The sequence below is a fragment of the Panulirus ornatus genome, chromosome 56 (genome assembly GCF_036320965.1).
Source record: "Panulirus ornatus isolate Po-2019 chromosome 56, ASM3632096v1, whole genome shotgun sequence".
In the NCBI taxonomy this organism is placed as follows: domain Eukaryota; kingdom Metazoa; phylum Arthropoda; class Malacostraca; order Decapoda; family Palinuridae; genus Panulirus; species Panulirus ornatus.
This window is the reverse complement of record NC_092279.1, coordinates 15143661-15158503: the sequence shown is the minus strand read 5'-3', so window position 1 is coordinate 15158503 and position 14843 is coordinate 15143661. Positions and strand designations below refer to the sequence as shown.

The 14843-nt window shown below is 47.6% G+C and overlaps 1 pseudogene; it reads right to left on the bottom strand.

Annotated features, from left to right (window-relative positions):
* Positions 1-14843, bottom strand: part of LOC139765928 (lachesin-like) — a 77730-nt pseudogene that overhangs the window by 25856 nt on the left and 37031 nt on the right.

Sequence of the window (14843 nt, the reverse complement as noted above, 5' to 3'; positions counted from 1 at the left end):
CGCGTGTTAAAGAAACGATGGAAGCGAGTGGACTTTGAAAGGATGTGTGAGGATTGGTGAGGTGCATGTATGAAGGCAAGGGGGATGGGGTGGGAAATTGTGTATGTTCGAAAACATATAGAGATATCAGATCTGTTAACTGTGCTTGTTCAGTCGCGAGGGAGAGTGGTTATTGAGTGGGTACTCCCGTGCACTGACGAGGAGCAGATTAAGACTTAAGTATGGATTGAGGGTGTGTGTCAGACGGTTTCATTCAAGAACGTGCAAGGGATGTGTTTGTGAGGAAAGAGGGACATGCATATAGCTTTTATTGATCTTGGGGAAAGCGTATGACGTCGAAGACAGAGATGCCATGTGGAAGGTTCTGTGGACAGATAGGGGGGTGAATGAAAAACTTATTGAATACGGTGAGGAGTTTTGCCAGCACCCTGATCCCCCAAGCCAATCTCCTGTGAGCAGAGCAGTTGGGAAAACGCGTTATCCCAACAGCAGGTATTGTGGAAACGTCGTGCGCTCCAGTCAACAAGAGGTCTGTGGCGGTGCTCTAGTGAGTCACCCTTGGACGTGTCCCAGGAGGAGAGTTTCTCGTGGACGGCACCGGGACCGTGCGACGACGATAGAGGAACCGCCAGGGAACAAATATTTGGAGATGTCTCTGGAAAGTGTCGAGAAGCAAAGACCAGAAGTTGGCACAAAGCAGAGAGTGTAAGAAGGCATTTGTGCGAGTTGGACAGGACGAGGGTGAGGAGCACCACGGAAAGGATGTGTGATGTCGGTTTGGCTGTTTGATCTGTTTGTAGCTCGAGGGTGTTAAGGGAGAGAAATGCCGTGTTTCTGGAGCAAGGGGACAGGTTTTTAAGGTGCTGGAGGTGGCGTGGAGGGCAGGGGAGGTTTCATCTGTTGCTATTTGCAACCGTTGAGAGAAACTCTTTAGGGGCTTACAACAGGTTCTGGGAGAGGGTTGTAAAACAAGAAAGCCGAAAGCTACCGGAAAGAAAAATAAGACAGAGGTGCAATAGAGGGTTGAAAGAGGACAGTTAGAGTGGGAGTTTAAATGGGGGAAGAACTGGAGAGCTTTAGGCACGAGGCAGTCGACGTGACAGCAGATAGAACCATGGGGAGTGTAAAGTGAGTGGCAAGGTGAAACAGTGAATTCAGATCCATTCGCGTGTGAAGGAGAGGGTGAGGGAGGTGTAGTAATCCCAGCAGTTCTCTGAGTTAATGGTCCTTTTACGCAGAGGAAATGAGGGGGCAAATGACATGCTTGGTGACGGACGATACGTGAGTAACAGCATCGACAAGGCTGTGCCGGAATGGTCCTGGTTTATGCGGAGGATTAAGGAAGAGATACAGACGAAGAGGATCCGTGTGTTCGGAATCAGAGGGAACGAGAAAGAGGGAGGGACAGAGGAGGAGACGGAAGACTGAAGTAAAAGGCGGTTGGGCGTATTGAGGCTATGACATACAGGAAGGCAAGAGGCCTCCGTTGGGAAAGAAAATGTTGGAGTTGGTGTGGTACATCGGGGGCGACGTGCTGTTAGATAAGGAGAAATGCCCCTACATCAAAATGCACTCGAGAGTAGCATGAAACCATTCAGGATGAAACAAATTTGTTACGTGCTCGCTAAGAAAAGCGGCCCAAAAAAGTCTCGCAGCAGTAAGAAGCCAAGGGAGACACGACTCAAGACGTATCCTAGACTTTGACTGCTACAAACGTAGAACCGCGCTAATAGGGCATCGACTCCATAACGACCATCGCGAGGTCACAGCTGGTACTGCAACAACGACTGTACATAACGACCATCTCGGGGGCGTCACACAAGCAGCTGGTGGAGCATCGATTCGGTGGGGAGGGGAGTGGGGGGGTCACAGCTGGTACCGGGAAAAGTTCGGAAGTTGGAGACGGAAAATGTGTGATCCAGTCGCCTGGAAGGATTTCTTAATTACCGAGCCGGAAGGAGCTGGGGAGAGGTAAGGAAGACGCCTCAACAGCTTTTTGCGAACGTCTCTCCTCATTTCCTTAATTTCGATATATATTCATGTACACACACACACACACACACTCACTCACTCACGCACTCACAGATATAACCCCCCCTCTCTCTCTCTCTAATGACCTCTTGAAGCAGTGTGTGTGTGTGTGTGTGTGTTTGTGTGTGTGTGTGTGTGTGTGTGTGTGTGTGTGTGTGTGTGTGTGTGTGTGTGTGTTTCCTCTCAGCACAGTCCTTGGGAGGTGACGTGGGAGGGAGGGTGGGAGATGGTGGGTAGCGGCGGTGCGTGCGTACTTGGTTCAGAAACTCGCGGGGCATTAATCATCCCCGGCCGATGCATTTAGGCGGACTTCGGGATAATATAAGCCGACATAGATTATCCCGTCGGGCATCAGGGTAACGCTCTTCTGCCCCCTCTCTCTTTACCCCTCCCCCACTCCTCCTCCTTCACCCTTCACCCCCCACCTCCTTCTTCCTCCCCTTCCCCCGTGCAGTGTACAGCATGCTGGCTGGAGAGAAGTGGGAGTATGTTGTGGGCATGTATGATGACATTTTGTTATGTCGCCGGCAAAATGAGCTTTTGCCGGCGGTCACGGGAAATATGGCTGTTCTCGTCCCAATTTTGTTAAACCGGACCGGTGGCTACGGGTTTATTAAACCAGGCCAGTGGTTAGGGGTTTGTCAAAACGGTCCAGCGGCTTCATCTTGAATCATCCCAGTGGGTGCAGTTGCTAAACCAGACCAGTGGCTACAGGTGTGTTAAACCAGACCAGGAGCTACAGGTGTGTTAAACCAGCCCAGGAGCTACAGGTGTGTTAAACCAGATCCGTACCTACAGGTGTGTTAAACCAGTCCAGTAGCTTCAAGCATGAATCACGCTCGAATGTTTCCTCTTTATACTTAAAGATTATATATTTTCAGCCAGTTTCTCTCCATTTTCCCTTTACTCTCTACTCTCTCTCTCTCTCTCTCTCTCTCTCTCTCTCTCTCTCTCTCTCTCTCTCTCTCTCTCTCTCTCTCTCTCGTACACACACACACACACACACACACACACACACACACACACACACACACACACACACGCATGGGTTTACTTTGCTGGTGAACTCATCTCTGCCGCCGTCAAATAACTTCCGGGAGAGAGAGAGAGAGAGAGAGAGAGAGAGAGAGAGAGAGAGAGAGAGAGAGAGAGAGAGAGAGAGAGAGAGATAGAGAGAGAGAGAGAGAGAAAGAGAGGGTGGGGGGGGGGGTGGCGTTAATCCCAGTGTTGTAGAGGATTAGGAAACATTTCAGTTCCGAAGGCGTAACTCGGAAGCAGAGGGGATAGATGGCGGTCGCGTCCAGCAACGAACAGCAGCTGTTTCACCAACTCAGACCGAACTTCACCCTGCTTATTCCTACAGGCGGCAGGCACGTGTGTGTGTGTGTGTGTGTGTGTGTGTGTGTGTGTGTGTGTGTGTGTGTGTGTAGACATATTTTTGCGACAGTCTTAGGGTTGGATCGGTGTTCAGCCATCAATGGTTGGGTCATGAGGCAGAATTGTTATATACCCGGCGAGGTCCCAAGGTTTATAGTTAGCTAAGACGTGGTGCCATGGTATTATATCTGGCGGTGCTGTACGGTGCGTTCGGACGGAAAGGGGTGGGGGGGGAGAAAGGGAGATCAGAGGGCCCCGTCTAAGGACAAGGCTCCGAATCTAGGGCTAATTAGTCCTCTCAGCTGTAAGGGTCAGTCGGATCGTCAGGGTCAAGGGGTAATAAACCCACCAGTCAGGATCCCTCGACGAACCTTCAGGTGTTCACTATAATAATTCTGAAGACCATACACGCTCCTACTGTACATATGGCCCGTGACGGGCCAAGGCCGGGCGGATCTTTTAAACAACAACACTCGGGGCTGCCGGACGTTGACGGAGCTGGTCAGGGGCTGGCTGCCTTCCCGGGGACGCTTTCGCCTCCACGGGATTAAACCGTCCGTGTCTCTCGGGGATCCGGACGCCTCCCTCGGTCGCCTTACCTGTCGTCGTTGTGGTAAGTCTGGAAGCCGAAGGTGATGAGGTGGATCTCGTCGCCTTTCCTCCTGTACCACGACACCTGCGGGGGGGACACATCAGTCACACACACGCACACACACGCACACACACACACATGGGCCATCATATAACACAGATGAGTTACGTAACATGAGTCACACAGTATCTTTAACAATCAAATATTGTAACATTAGATATATCATTTGATATTCATCACAGTGTCACATGTTGACTATCACAACACCTCCGGACTTACAGAATATGTTTAGTCTCATATCAGATATACTGTAATGCGTATCCTGATGCGTATATAGAATGAGTCAAGGGCAGTGGGGACAGGAGGCCTGCATTAGGAATATGGGCAAACCCCGTCCTTTGCCAACTAGGGGGTTTGGGGTTCGGTGACCACAATTCGACCCCTATTCCTCTACCCAAAAGGCGTGTATGGCTGTTAACACGTGATCCAGCCCATGGCAGTGGGAGTGGAAATGACGATAAGAGACTAGATTGGCAGCTAGATAAATTACATTGATATTGGAGTGATGTTTACCCCTTAAACAATAGCCCATAATTCGGAAACGAGACTTACGTGTGTCAAATCATAAAGTTCCATTATATGTGTTCTCATCTTTCATTTCCTGTAAAGAAAAAAAAAAATTGAGGGATTGTATTTTCATACGTGTACATATACTTTTAATTCTTTAACACGGGAAATGAAAGATCAAAAGGCCATATAATGAAATGACATGTTACGAGAATTCCCTGTTCTTTTGTGTCCTAACCTGGGTCTGTGATATTTCAGTCAATTTATTAAAATGTTAAAAAAACGAGGTCAGCTTGACTTGTCAGATGGGAGCTTAGCAGAATATATATATATATATATATATATATATATATATATATATATATATATATATATATATATATATATATATATATATATATATATTTCGCTATTGAGCTACAGCACAAATTGTACTGTTGAGAATTACTTTTATTTCCAGTGATTTTGTGTGAAATTTACTTCGACGTATGAATACTCTTAAGCATAATGAAAGGTAATTCAAACCTTGGCGTAGATTATTTTTGTTTCTTCGTACTTTTGTGGCTAATTTGTCCTAAAATACAATTAAACGAATATCATCGTAGTTCTTCGAGTGTAAGAGGTCATGAGAAAATCAAACTGTTTTAATTTTGTCTCCCAAAGCTGAGAATGTTTTATATTTCTACGTCCATGAGGCGAATTCTTAGACCTGAGATACGATGGACACTGCCAACAGGTCCCTTTGACCTGGGATCCTACAGTCACTACCAACAGGTCGCTGAGACCTGAGATACGATTGACAACAGGTCCCTGCGTGACCTGAAATAAGGCAGACACTACCAGCAGGTTACAAAGACCTTGAGTGAGTTACGAGACACTTTCAACAGATCCCTGTGTGACCTGCGATGCGACTGACACTTCCAGTAGGTCCCCGAGACCTTAGTCAATGACAAACACATCCATCAGGTCCCTGGGACAGTTCCAGGAGGTCCCTGTGACCCGAGCGACGGCCACTATAGAAAGTTTTCCCAGAGACCTGAGATGCATCTCAGTGTTATTTACCTATTGGTTCCTAAAGATCGCTTCGCTGTGGTACTTACCGACTGGTCCTTGATGCGACGGGAGGAGGCACTTACCGACTGGTCCTTGATGCGACGGGAGGTGGCACTTACCGACTGGTCCTTGATGTCCGTGATGCGACAGTGGAGGTAGGCGGTGGAGCCCAGCTGGACGGACAGGTTGAGGGTGAGGTGGTCGTGCAGGAAATGTGGGTCTCCTGTGATACCGTCCCCGCTGCCGTCACCTTCTGCTGCCTCCACGTCCTCCTTCAGCACCTCCTTGTCCTCCTTCAGGCACACTGTGAACAAGGGGGAAACAATAAAAAGTTTCACATGTGATTATAGTTAGTTTCTTGTGGTACGAATAGACGCTGTAGTGGGCGGGAGAGACGGAAGAAATGGCAAGAGTGGTGAAGGGAGAAAAGGTTTACCCATATAACGCACTGAGAGCAGCAGCTGCCCCAGACCCCCTCGTGTGTATCAGTGATGAGTTAGTATATAGATGCACAGATCCAAGGCCAGAGCAAGGTGATCGATCACCTGACTTTTAACACCAATTAAAAAAAAAGAATTCCACATATGTCTGATGAAGCTTCAGCGTTCTCCCTCTTCTAAACTTGATGTAGTGAGAAAGAAATGGAGGGACGAGTCGCCTTCCGTCATATGCTGGCTTTACTAGGCTGATGGATTATGTTGTGATCACCCGGCAATAGGGGTGAAAAGGTATGAATTGTTAAGCCTGGGAGTTCGATGTGTTTATTGATGAGAGGCGGTCAATGAATGGCAGCTGAGGTCGTTGGGGGGGAAGGGCTAAAGTTCTCAACACAGCAAAAGTTTGAGCAAGTATTTGTGGATGGAAGATACAGTGATAACAGGATTGAGAGTAGAACACGGAGGAGAGGGAGGGTTCAGCGATGATAACGGGCGTTGGACCCGGTGATAATAGGAAAGCCAACAATAAAATCATGATGTATGTATTGAGGGAATGAGCGAGTGATTCTGGAAGGAATGGAAGGGCATGTGAATGTGATGTTCAAGGCAATGAAGATGCCAGATCAAAGTGCTGTTGCCGATGAGGATTCATATGAAGACGTTGAATACTGGAAACGCGGATTAGACACGTGATTCTCCACAGCCAGACACACTTGTGTCTATACCTAGGTCTTGAGGTGATGGGAATACGTCTTAAACTTCCCGTAAACCATCACCAGCTCACAACCTCGGGTTGTGACGATCAGTGTCTAAAAAAAAAAAAGAAAAAAATTGCACTGCGTCACACACGTAACATGAGAAAAGCACATCAAGGGTGAAGGTGATATTATTTGATTCGTATGTTGCATGTCTTTATCACTTATGTCGTGATGGTGTGCTGTACCACATATGGAACACAGCATCGGTGATCCATTTTCAACGTGGGGTTTAAGTTGACGTATAAAACTCGTGGTTTAAACTGCTCGTGCAAACAAACGGCTTCGACCGTCTAATTTTTTTTTTTCAAACTGTCACTCACACCTGTTCACTGTTTTCTCTCTGCGGGGATTGCAAGTGTCACTTTTCTCTCTCTCTCTCTCTCTCTCTCTCTCTCTCTCTCTCTCTCTCTCTCTCTCTCTCTCTCACTCTCTCTCTCTCCCTCTCTGCTCGTGTAAACTTAGTTTTTTCTCTATATGAATTCCAGAGACCTTCACGCGGAGTTTACCTACCCTGCAATCCAGTATTCCATAATCATAATTTAACATTATGGTCTAAAGTCTCCCCGTATATATATATATATATATATATATATATATATATATATATATATATATATATATATATATATATATATATGTTTTTTTTTTTTTCTCTTTGTCGCTGTCTCCCGCGTTTGCGAGGTAGCGCAAGGAAACAGACGGAAGAAATGGCCCAACCCACCCCCATACTCATGTATATACATACGTCCACACACGCAAATATACATACCTACACAGCTTTCCATGGTTTACCCCAGACGCTTCACATGCCTTGATTCAATCCACTGACAGCACGTCAACCCCGGTATACCACATCGCTCCAATTCACTCTATTCCTTGCCCTCCTTTCACCCTCCTGCATGTTCAGGCCCCGATCACACAAAATCTTTTTCACTCCATCTTTCCACCTCCAATTTGGTCTCCCTCTTCTCCTCGTTCCCTCCACCTCCGACACATATATCCTCTTGGTCAATCTTTCCTCACTCATTCTCTCCATGTGCCCAAACCATTTCAAAACACCCTCTTCTGCTCTCTCAACCACGCTCTTTTTATTTCCACACATCTCTCTTACCCTTACGTTACTTACTCAATCAAACCACCTCACACCACACATTGTCCTCAAACATCTCATTTCCAGCACATCCATCCTCCTGCGCACAACTCTATCCATAGCCCACGCCTCGCAACCATACAACATTGTTGGAACCACCATTCCTTCAAACATACCCATTTTTGCTTTCCGAGATAATGTTCTCGACTTCCACACATTCTTCAAGGCTCCCAGAATTTTACGTGTGTGTGTGTGTGTTTCTGTGTGTGTGTGTTTCTGTGTGTGTGTGTGTGTGTGTGTGTGTGTGTGTGTGTGTGTGTGTGTGTGTGTGTGTGTGTGTGTGTGCTAAACAAAACATATATTGTTCTCTTCTTAAGGAATGTTATCCTACTTGACAGTATCAAATAACCTCCTCCTGGGACATTAATTTCCTCCATACAGGGACTTGACATTCGCCCTCCAAAGGTTCATTTCCTATCTAATTTGTAACTTGTGTCGGGTGCATGGTTCCAGTGTTGACAAGTCTGCACGTCCCTTCCGTGCTACACCCAGCGGCTCTTCTGACCAGCTGGTCTGTAGAGGTATCCCCAGCTGGTCTCCAGAGGTATATCAAATTGGTCTCCAGACTCCAGAGTTATACCCAGCCGGCCTCCTGACTCCAGGTGTACACCCCAGTCAATCTCCATTTTCAATCTTACATTATCCCTATATATATATATATATATATATATATATATATATATATATATATATACTCTTCTCTCCCCGTCCGTCCAAGACTTTCACGCTACCCATGGGCTTCTTCACCCTGCCTCGTGGTGGTTCTTCGGCCTTCGCTCGGTTGTTGCATGATCCTCTCTCTCTCTCTCTCTCTCTCTCTCTCTCTCTCTCTCTCTCTCTCTCTCTCTCTCTCTCTCTCTCTCTCTCTCTCTCTCTCTCTCTCTCTCTCTCTCTCTCTTCTTCCTTCTCCTCCTCTTCCTCCTCCTCCTCCTCTTCCTCCTCCTCCTCCTCCTTTCCCCCTGACGTTAATCCAGGCCATGCTTCGTGCCGTCTCTTCTTCCTCTTCTTATACTGCCACACCCTTTCATCTCACTTCCTGCTCTTCCCTTGCATAAATTTCGCCCCCTCATGTCTTGCATGCCTTGCAACTTTCTCCGTCAGACTGATTCACTGTTCAGTATATCGCATCCCGTTCCATTATATATATATATATATATATATATATATATATATATATATATATATATATATATATATATATATATATATATATATATATATATATCGTAACTAATGGCGAAACAAGAGATGCCTGCTGGTTGTATACTTTAACGAGATAGAACTATTTTCTGAATTTCTTCCTGTTGTACATTCATTTTTAATCACCTGGTCCAGGAATGATGCACGACCTCCAACCTACCGTGAATTAATTACTTTTTCCTCTATGAGAATACCTCTGTTCGGGCTGTACTGTATGTATAATGGCCATCATCCAACGAAAGAATCTCTTTTGGTAGCCATCTGGCCAGATGATGTGCCATGAATAAGGTATCATTAGTCATACGTCAGGTCGACCAGCCGATGGATCAATTTGTGCGTGAGATTAGTGCCGTTGCCGTCAACTCCCATCAGATTCTTCCTTCATCATCCCCATCCCGGGGGCACGGCCCTTGAGGGCAACGTTAAACGATCAATGAGCACGACGGAATGCCTCTCGGGTATGGTGGCTCGACCTTTGACTTGACCCCTTAAGGCCACAGCGATGCACCGAGGAGCCGTACTGTCGCGATCAATGGTCGCACCGTCGTGCTCGAGGGGTCGGACCGTCGTGCTCAAGAGGTAGAATCGTCGCGCTCAAGAGGTCTACGTAGTACCATGTTCAATGGGTTGTACCGTCATGCTCAAGGGGTCGTACCGTTGTACTTGAGAGGTCGAGCCGTCATGCTCAATGGGTCGCACCGTCGTGCTCAAAGGGGTCGCACGGTCTTCGCTGCAGGGGGATGGGATCCTGACCCCCTCATCTAAAGAGGTTACTGGGACACACACAACGATGCCTGGAAGCCTGGGGCACAAAGAGACAGAAGTCTGTACAGGAAATTGTTTAACGTCTCTTTTGCCAGGGCCCGCGAAAATCTCTCCCTGGCTGCAAAACACACGGGGGAAGACTTCCGATCGTTGTCGGAGCTACAATAATTAGCCCAGCTAATGCGACAGTAGCAGCGAGGGAGGGAAAGTTTATGGAGGAGTTTTCTGCGGTATGTTCATTGCAAGGCACGACTGAAGACTTTAAATTTCGCTCTTATCTGTGAATTTCCTGTCGTGTGTGTGTGTGTGTGTGCGTGTGTGTGTGTGTGTGTGTGTGTGTGTGTGTGTGTATTGCGGACGCTTCTCTTACACAGACCTTGTGTTTGCCAATCTACATCACCATCTCTCTCTCTCTCTCTCTCTCTCTCTCTCTCTCTCTCTCTCTCTCTCTCTCTCTCTCTCTCTCTCTCTCTCTCTATCTATCTATCTATCTATCTATCTCCAATTCAACAGCCAATTTTTTTCTTTTTTAACTTTCCTTTCGGAATTCATATTTCCTTAAACTCTGGAAACATTTTCCCGGCCCTGTAAAGATTTTAGGAACAATGGAGCTAATGAACTTGATGCCATAGCCCCGGAGACTCGCCGTAGTTTCACGGTGGTTTCTATCACACATTTTATCGTTAGCCATCTCAATAGTAAGGCAGCCGGGACCGACGGATAGCCCCCAGTACATTAAGATCGAAATTGCAGTTGAGCTGCGAAGTAATGCGACACCGGGGTACCCCATCATGACACAGCGAACGGGTGATGTTAAGTGGTAGATGTGTCGCCCGGGGAAAGCCACGACCCCACGACCCTGGAAGACGTTAGATATGTCGTCCGGGGAAGCCACGACCCCACGACTCTGGTAGATGGTAGATGTGTCGTCCGGGAGAGCCACGACCCCACGACCCTGGAAGACGGTAGATATGTCGTCCGGGGAAGCCACGACCCTGAAAAACAGGTCAAGAACAGTCGCGCTTTGCTATCAACATTTTCCATGCCTCTGCTTCTAAGAACAATAATCTGGTGTCAAGAGGAAAAATATTTAGAAAATGATATCAAACTGAAGCGCGACGCCGGCAAAGACCGAGGGAGGAAGGGCAATATCTGAGAAAAGGAAAGTAGGATATTGTCATGGAAACGACATGAGGTGTCACCCAGGGCGGGTCACAGGCCAGCACCAGGACTGACGATCACCCAGGGCGGCCCACAGGCCAGCACCAGTACTGGTGATCACCCAGGACGGGCCATAGGCCAGCACCAGGACTGGTGATCACCCAGGGCGGGTCACAGGCCAGCACCAGGACTGACGATCACCCAGGGCGGCCCACAGGCCAGCACCAGTACTGGTGATCACCCAGGACGGGCCATAGGCCAGCACCAGGACTGGTGATCACCCAGGGCGGGTCACAGGCCAGCACCAGGACTGGTGATCACCCAGGGCGGGCCACAGGCCAGCACCAGGACTGGTGATCACCCAGGGCGGGCCACAGGGTAGCACCAGGACTGACGATCATGTACCCACTTCTCGTGGCCGACACCCCATTAACAGCTGTAGCACTCTTCACTTTCCTTTTCCAGATACACAACTGCCACGGTTAACTAAGACTCTCTTTTTCCCTCACTCTCTCTTTTCCTCTCTTCCTCTCTTTCCAGACTTGGCTTCTCTGAAAACCTGTTTCGTTGGATTCACTTTATGCGTCCGGGATCCAGGCCAGGCTTGCACTGGGTTATGCTAGACAGATTTGATTCACAAATCTCTTTAAAACAAATGGAAATGTGGAACGGTTATGAGTGAGTGATTTGACGTTTCATAAGCCGCACAGTCCTTTCCAAATTTATCAGACATTCTACGACTGCAGTTTAGTGTACGATGGAATGGCCGGGACAAGGAACACATTTTGCATTCGACTGTATGTGTTGTGTTTTGAGTGAAATGTTTACATCCATCTGTTATGTTTTCCACGAAGGAGTCTTCAGGGCCGTTTCTCACTTTCCATGGGGGGGTCGGCGAGGGAACCTGTCAGCCTCGATTCCAGTCTGTAAAAGATTTGATGGTCTCCCTCCATCACGTGGGGATTGCACTCTGTAGATCCCTCTGGGACAAAACGGTCTCCAGTTTCCCTCCCCTGATGGTGCAGGTGAGGGCCATCTCGGCTCCCAAGGCGAGAGGCGGGTGATTAACCGTCCCCACCACCTGGAAGGCATGGGATCCCCACGGGTCCTAAATCTTGATAAGAAACAGATTTCTTATCTTTCCCCGGAGGAGTCGGAGAGCTTCAGTATTTCAACCGTCCCTCTTACACACACTCGCACGTCCGCCATGATGCATCGCGTGACGAAGGGATGTTTTCCTAAGCTAAAAGTGAATGCAGAATATCGCTGTATATGTGTATGTATGCAAGTATACATAACAGTGTATAAGTTCGCCCCCACCTGCCTCACGTTATCCCTGAGCCTTGATCTCTCGGTGCTGCAGCCGTGCACTGATCACCCGCCAAGCGGTTACTGAGTATCCACGGAGTGGATGCTTAGATCAGGCATTGTCCTCCTCCTCCTCCTCCTCCTCCTCGTGAATAGGTAGATTAGCATGACATTATCCGCGCTACGCGGGCTATAAACAGCTGCCTGAATATCAGTTACACATTCGTACCTTGTTTCTGCCGAGGCGAGGCAACAGGAGGTGGAGGAGGGAGAGGGATCAATGTGTACAGTGGTTTATCGTTATCACTACCACCTCTCGTTTACAAGGCGGTGGGGTGGGAGTCACAGAGGTTCCCTAGCCGTTCAGAGCCTTGTGTGTATCAGCGGAACAGCTAAACCACAAACTTGAATTTTCCACGCTGTTGGGAGGGGAAGTGAGGCTTTGTTACACAAGCCTCCCCTGGGAGCAACGCTGGGATAAGACAGGGTTTGGTGTTGGGGGGGGGGGCCGCTGGTGTGGTCGGGTCTTGTTGCTGATGCAGTGACTGGGCCTGCCTCTTGATGCTCTCTAACACACACACACACACACACACGAACTGCCGCTAACGCCGGGCCTCGGTGCTGGAACTCAACATCTCTTTAGGTTGTAAGGTTTACGGCGTTTCCGCTTCTATTGTACTGCAAATTCAGTTTGGTACAGCGTAGGTCGGGTTTACGGTAGGGTTGGGTAAACAGGTTTCTGTGGCAGTGATTTCCACCCAGGTCGAACGTACGATGACCGAGGTTGAGGCTGGTAATGTAGAAATAAGTTCAGGTTAATGATTTTTTTTTTTTTTAGATGTTGAATGTGGCGTTACCGAACTCCGCCAATGTGAGGATGAGGGGTGTATGAAGATGTATTTTATTGGAAATGAAGGTGCAGTGAACGTGACCTTTTAGCCCTGACCTTAAAGTGAAAGAGATACTTTCAGGCTACACGCACGCACACACACACACACACACACACACACACACACACACACACACACACACACACACACACACACACACACGTTTTAGAAGCGTCTCACAGCGTTTAAAAAGACAATTTTCCAATATTATGAATAGAATTTATTGTACAAAGTAAATTACACAGAGAGCGGGCAGGCGTGTTCATGAACAATATTTTCCCGGGGAGGTAAAGATAATAACTTGTGAGTAAATGGAAGAAAATATTACATCACTTAAGTATTGTTAAATGAAAAGCCAGGGATTCAGTTTTCTGTATTCTTGGAGAAGAAAATGGCAAATATTGATTGAACCACAGTTACAAAGGATAGGGTTGTAGGTTGTTAACAACCAGCCGCCCAGGTTAGCACTACCGTCCTGAGTCAGGAGCGTTAAAATGGTGAGCAGAACCATCTCACACCGTACCAAAAATCCCGGTGGCGTGAAACATGCTTCTCGTAGCTGGCGTCAGTGCTGTTATAAAGTGTATGAGATATTCGGTAAATATTAAAATACGGTGTTGCGGTATGTCTCTCTCGGATACGCGTGGTACGATTCCCATTTTCCACTCCGAATATCACTTCCTATAAGTGGATGAGAAGTGTGTGCGTGTGTGTGTGTGTGTGTGTGTGTGTGTGTGTGTGTGTGTGTGAGAGGCTCTGGATGCGCCGACGTGGTGGAAAGTTAGGGCAGGTCGTTTTGTACTGGCATAAGCTTACGGTGATAAGGGACAAGTAACTTAGGATTTCATAGCCACAGCAAAAGATGAGAGAAAGAAATGACATCTTTAGGGATAAGTAACTTAGGATTTAATATCCACAGCAAAAGATGAAAGAGAGAAGGAAAAATGACATCTTTATAACACACCATTGCATCATCATCATCATCATCATCATCATCATCATCATCATCATCATCATCATCATTATCATCCCCCTCCCCGTTTTTTTTTTTTTAAGGTTCTAATATGAAGTTCAGTCTTGCGCTCGTCCTCCACGGGAGGAGCTGCAAGCGTCACCCACTTCACAGGGAAGCAGCATGGTTAACAAACATTCCTCCCTCCCTTCCTCTCTCCCTCTCTCTCTCTCATCTCCCTCACCTCGCCCCGCCCCGTCCCCCGCGAGAAGCACTTTTTTTTTTTTTTTTTTTTTTTTTAGAAACGTCGGCGGACTTGTTGTACGTCGGCGTCGGCTTACGTGTTACTTATGATGGGAGTTTATGGAAGAGAGAGCCTCGGTTGTAACCCACTTACCCTGACGTCATACGTAACCATCCCAACAGCAAATAGTTCCTGCAAGCGCCTCTTTTTTTTTTTTTTTTTTGTTGACTTGCAAAATCATTGCCTTCCCCTGTCCTACCCCTTCCCCCCCTTTCCCTTCCCTTCTCCTTTCCTCCTCTTCCTCCTCCTCCTCTTCTTTCCCCTCCTCCTCCCCCTCCGCTGTATAAACAAGTGGAAG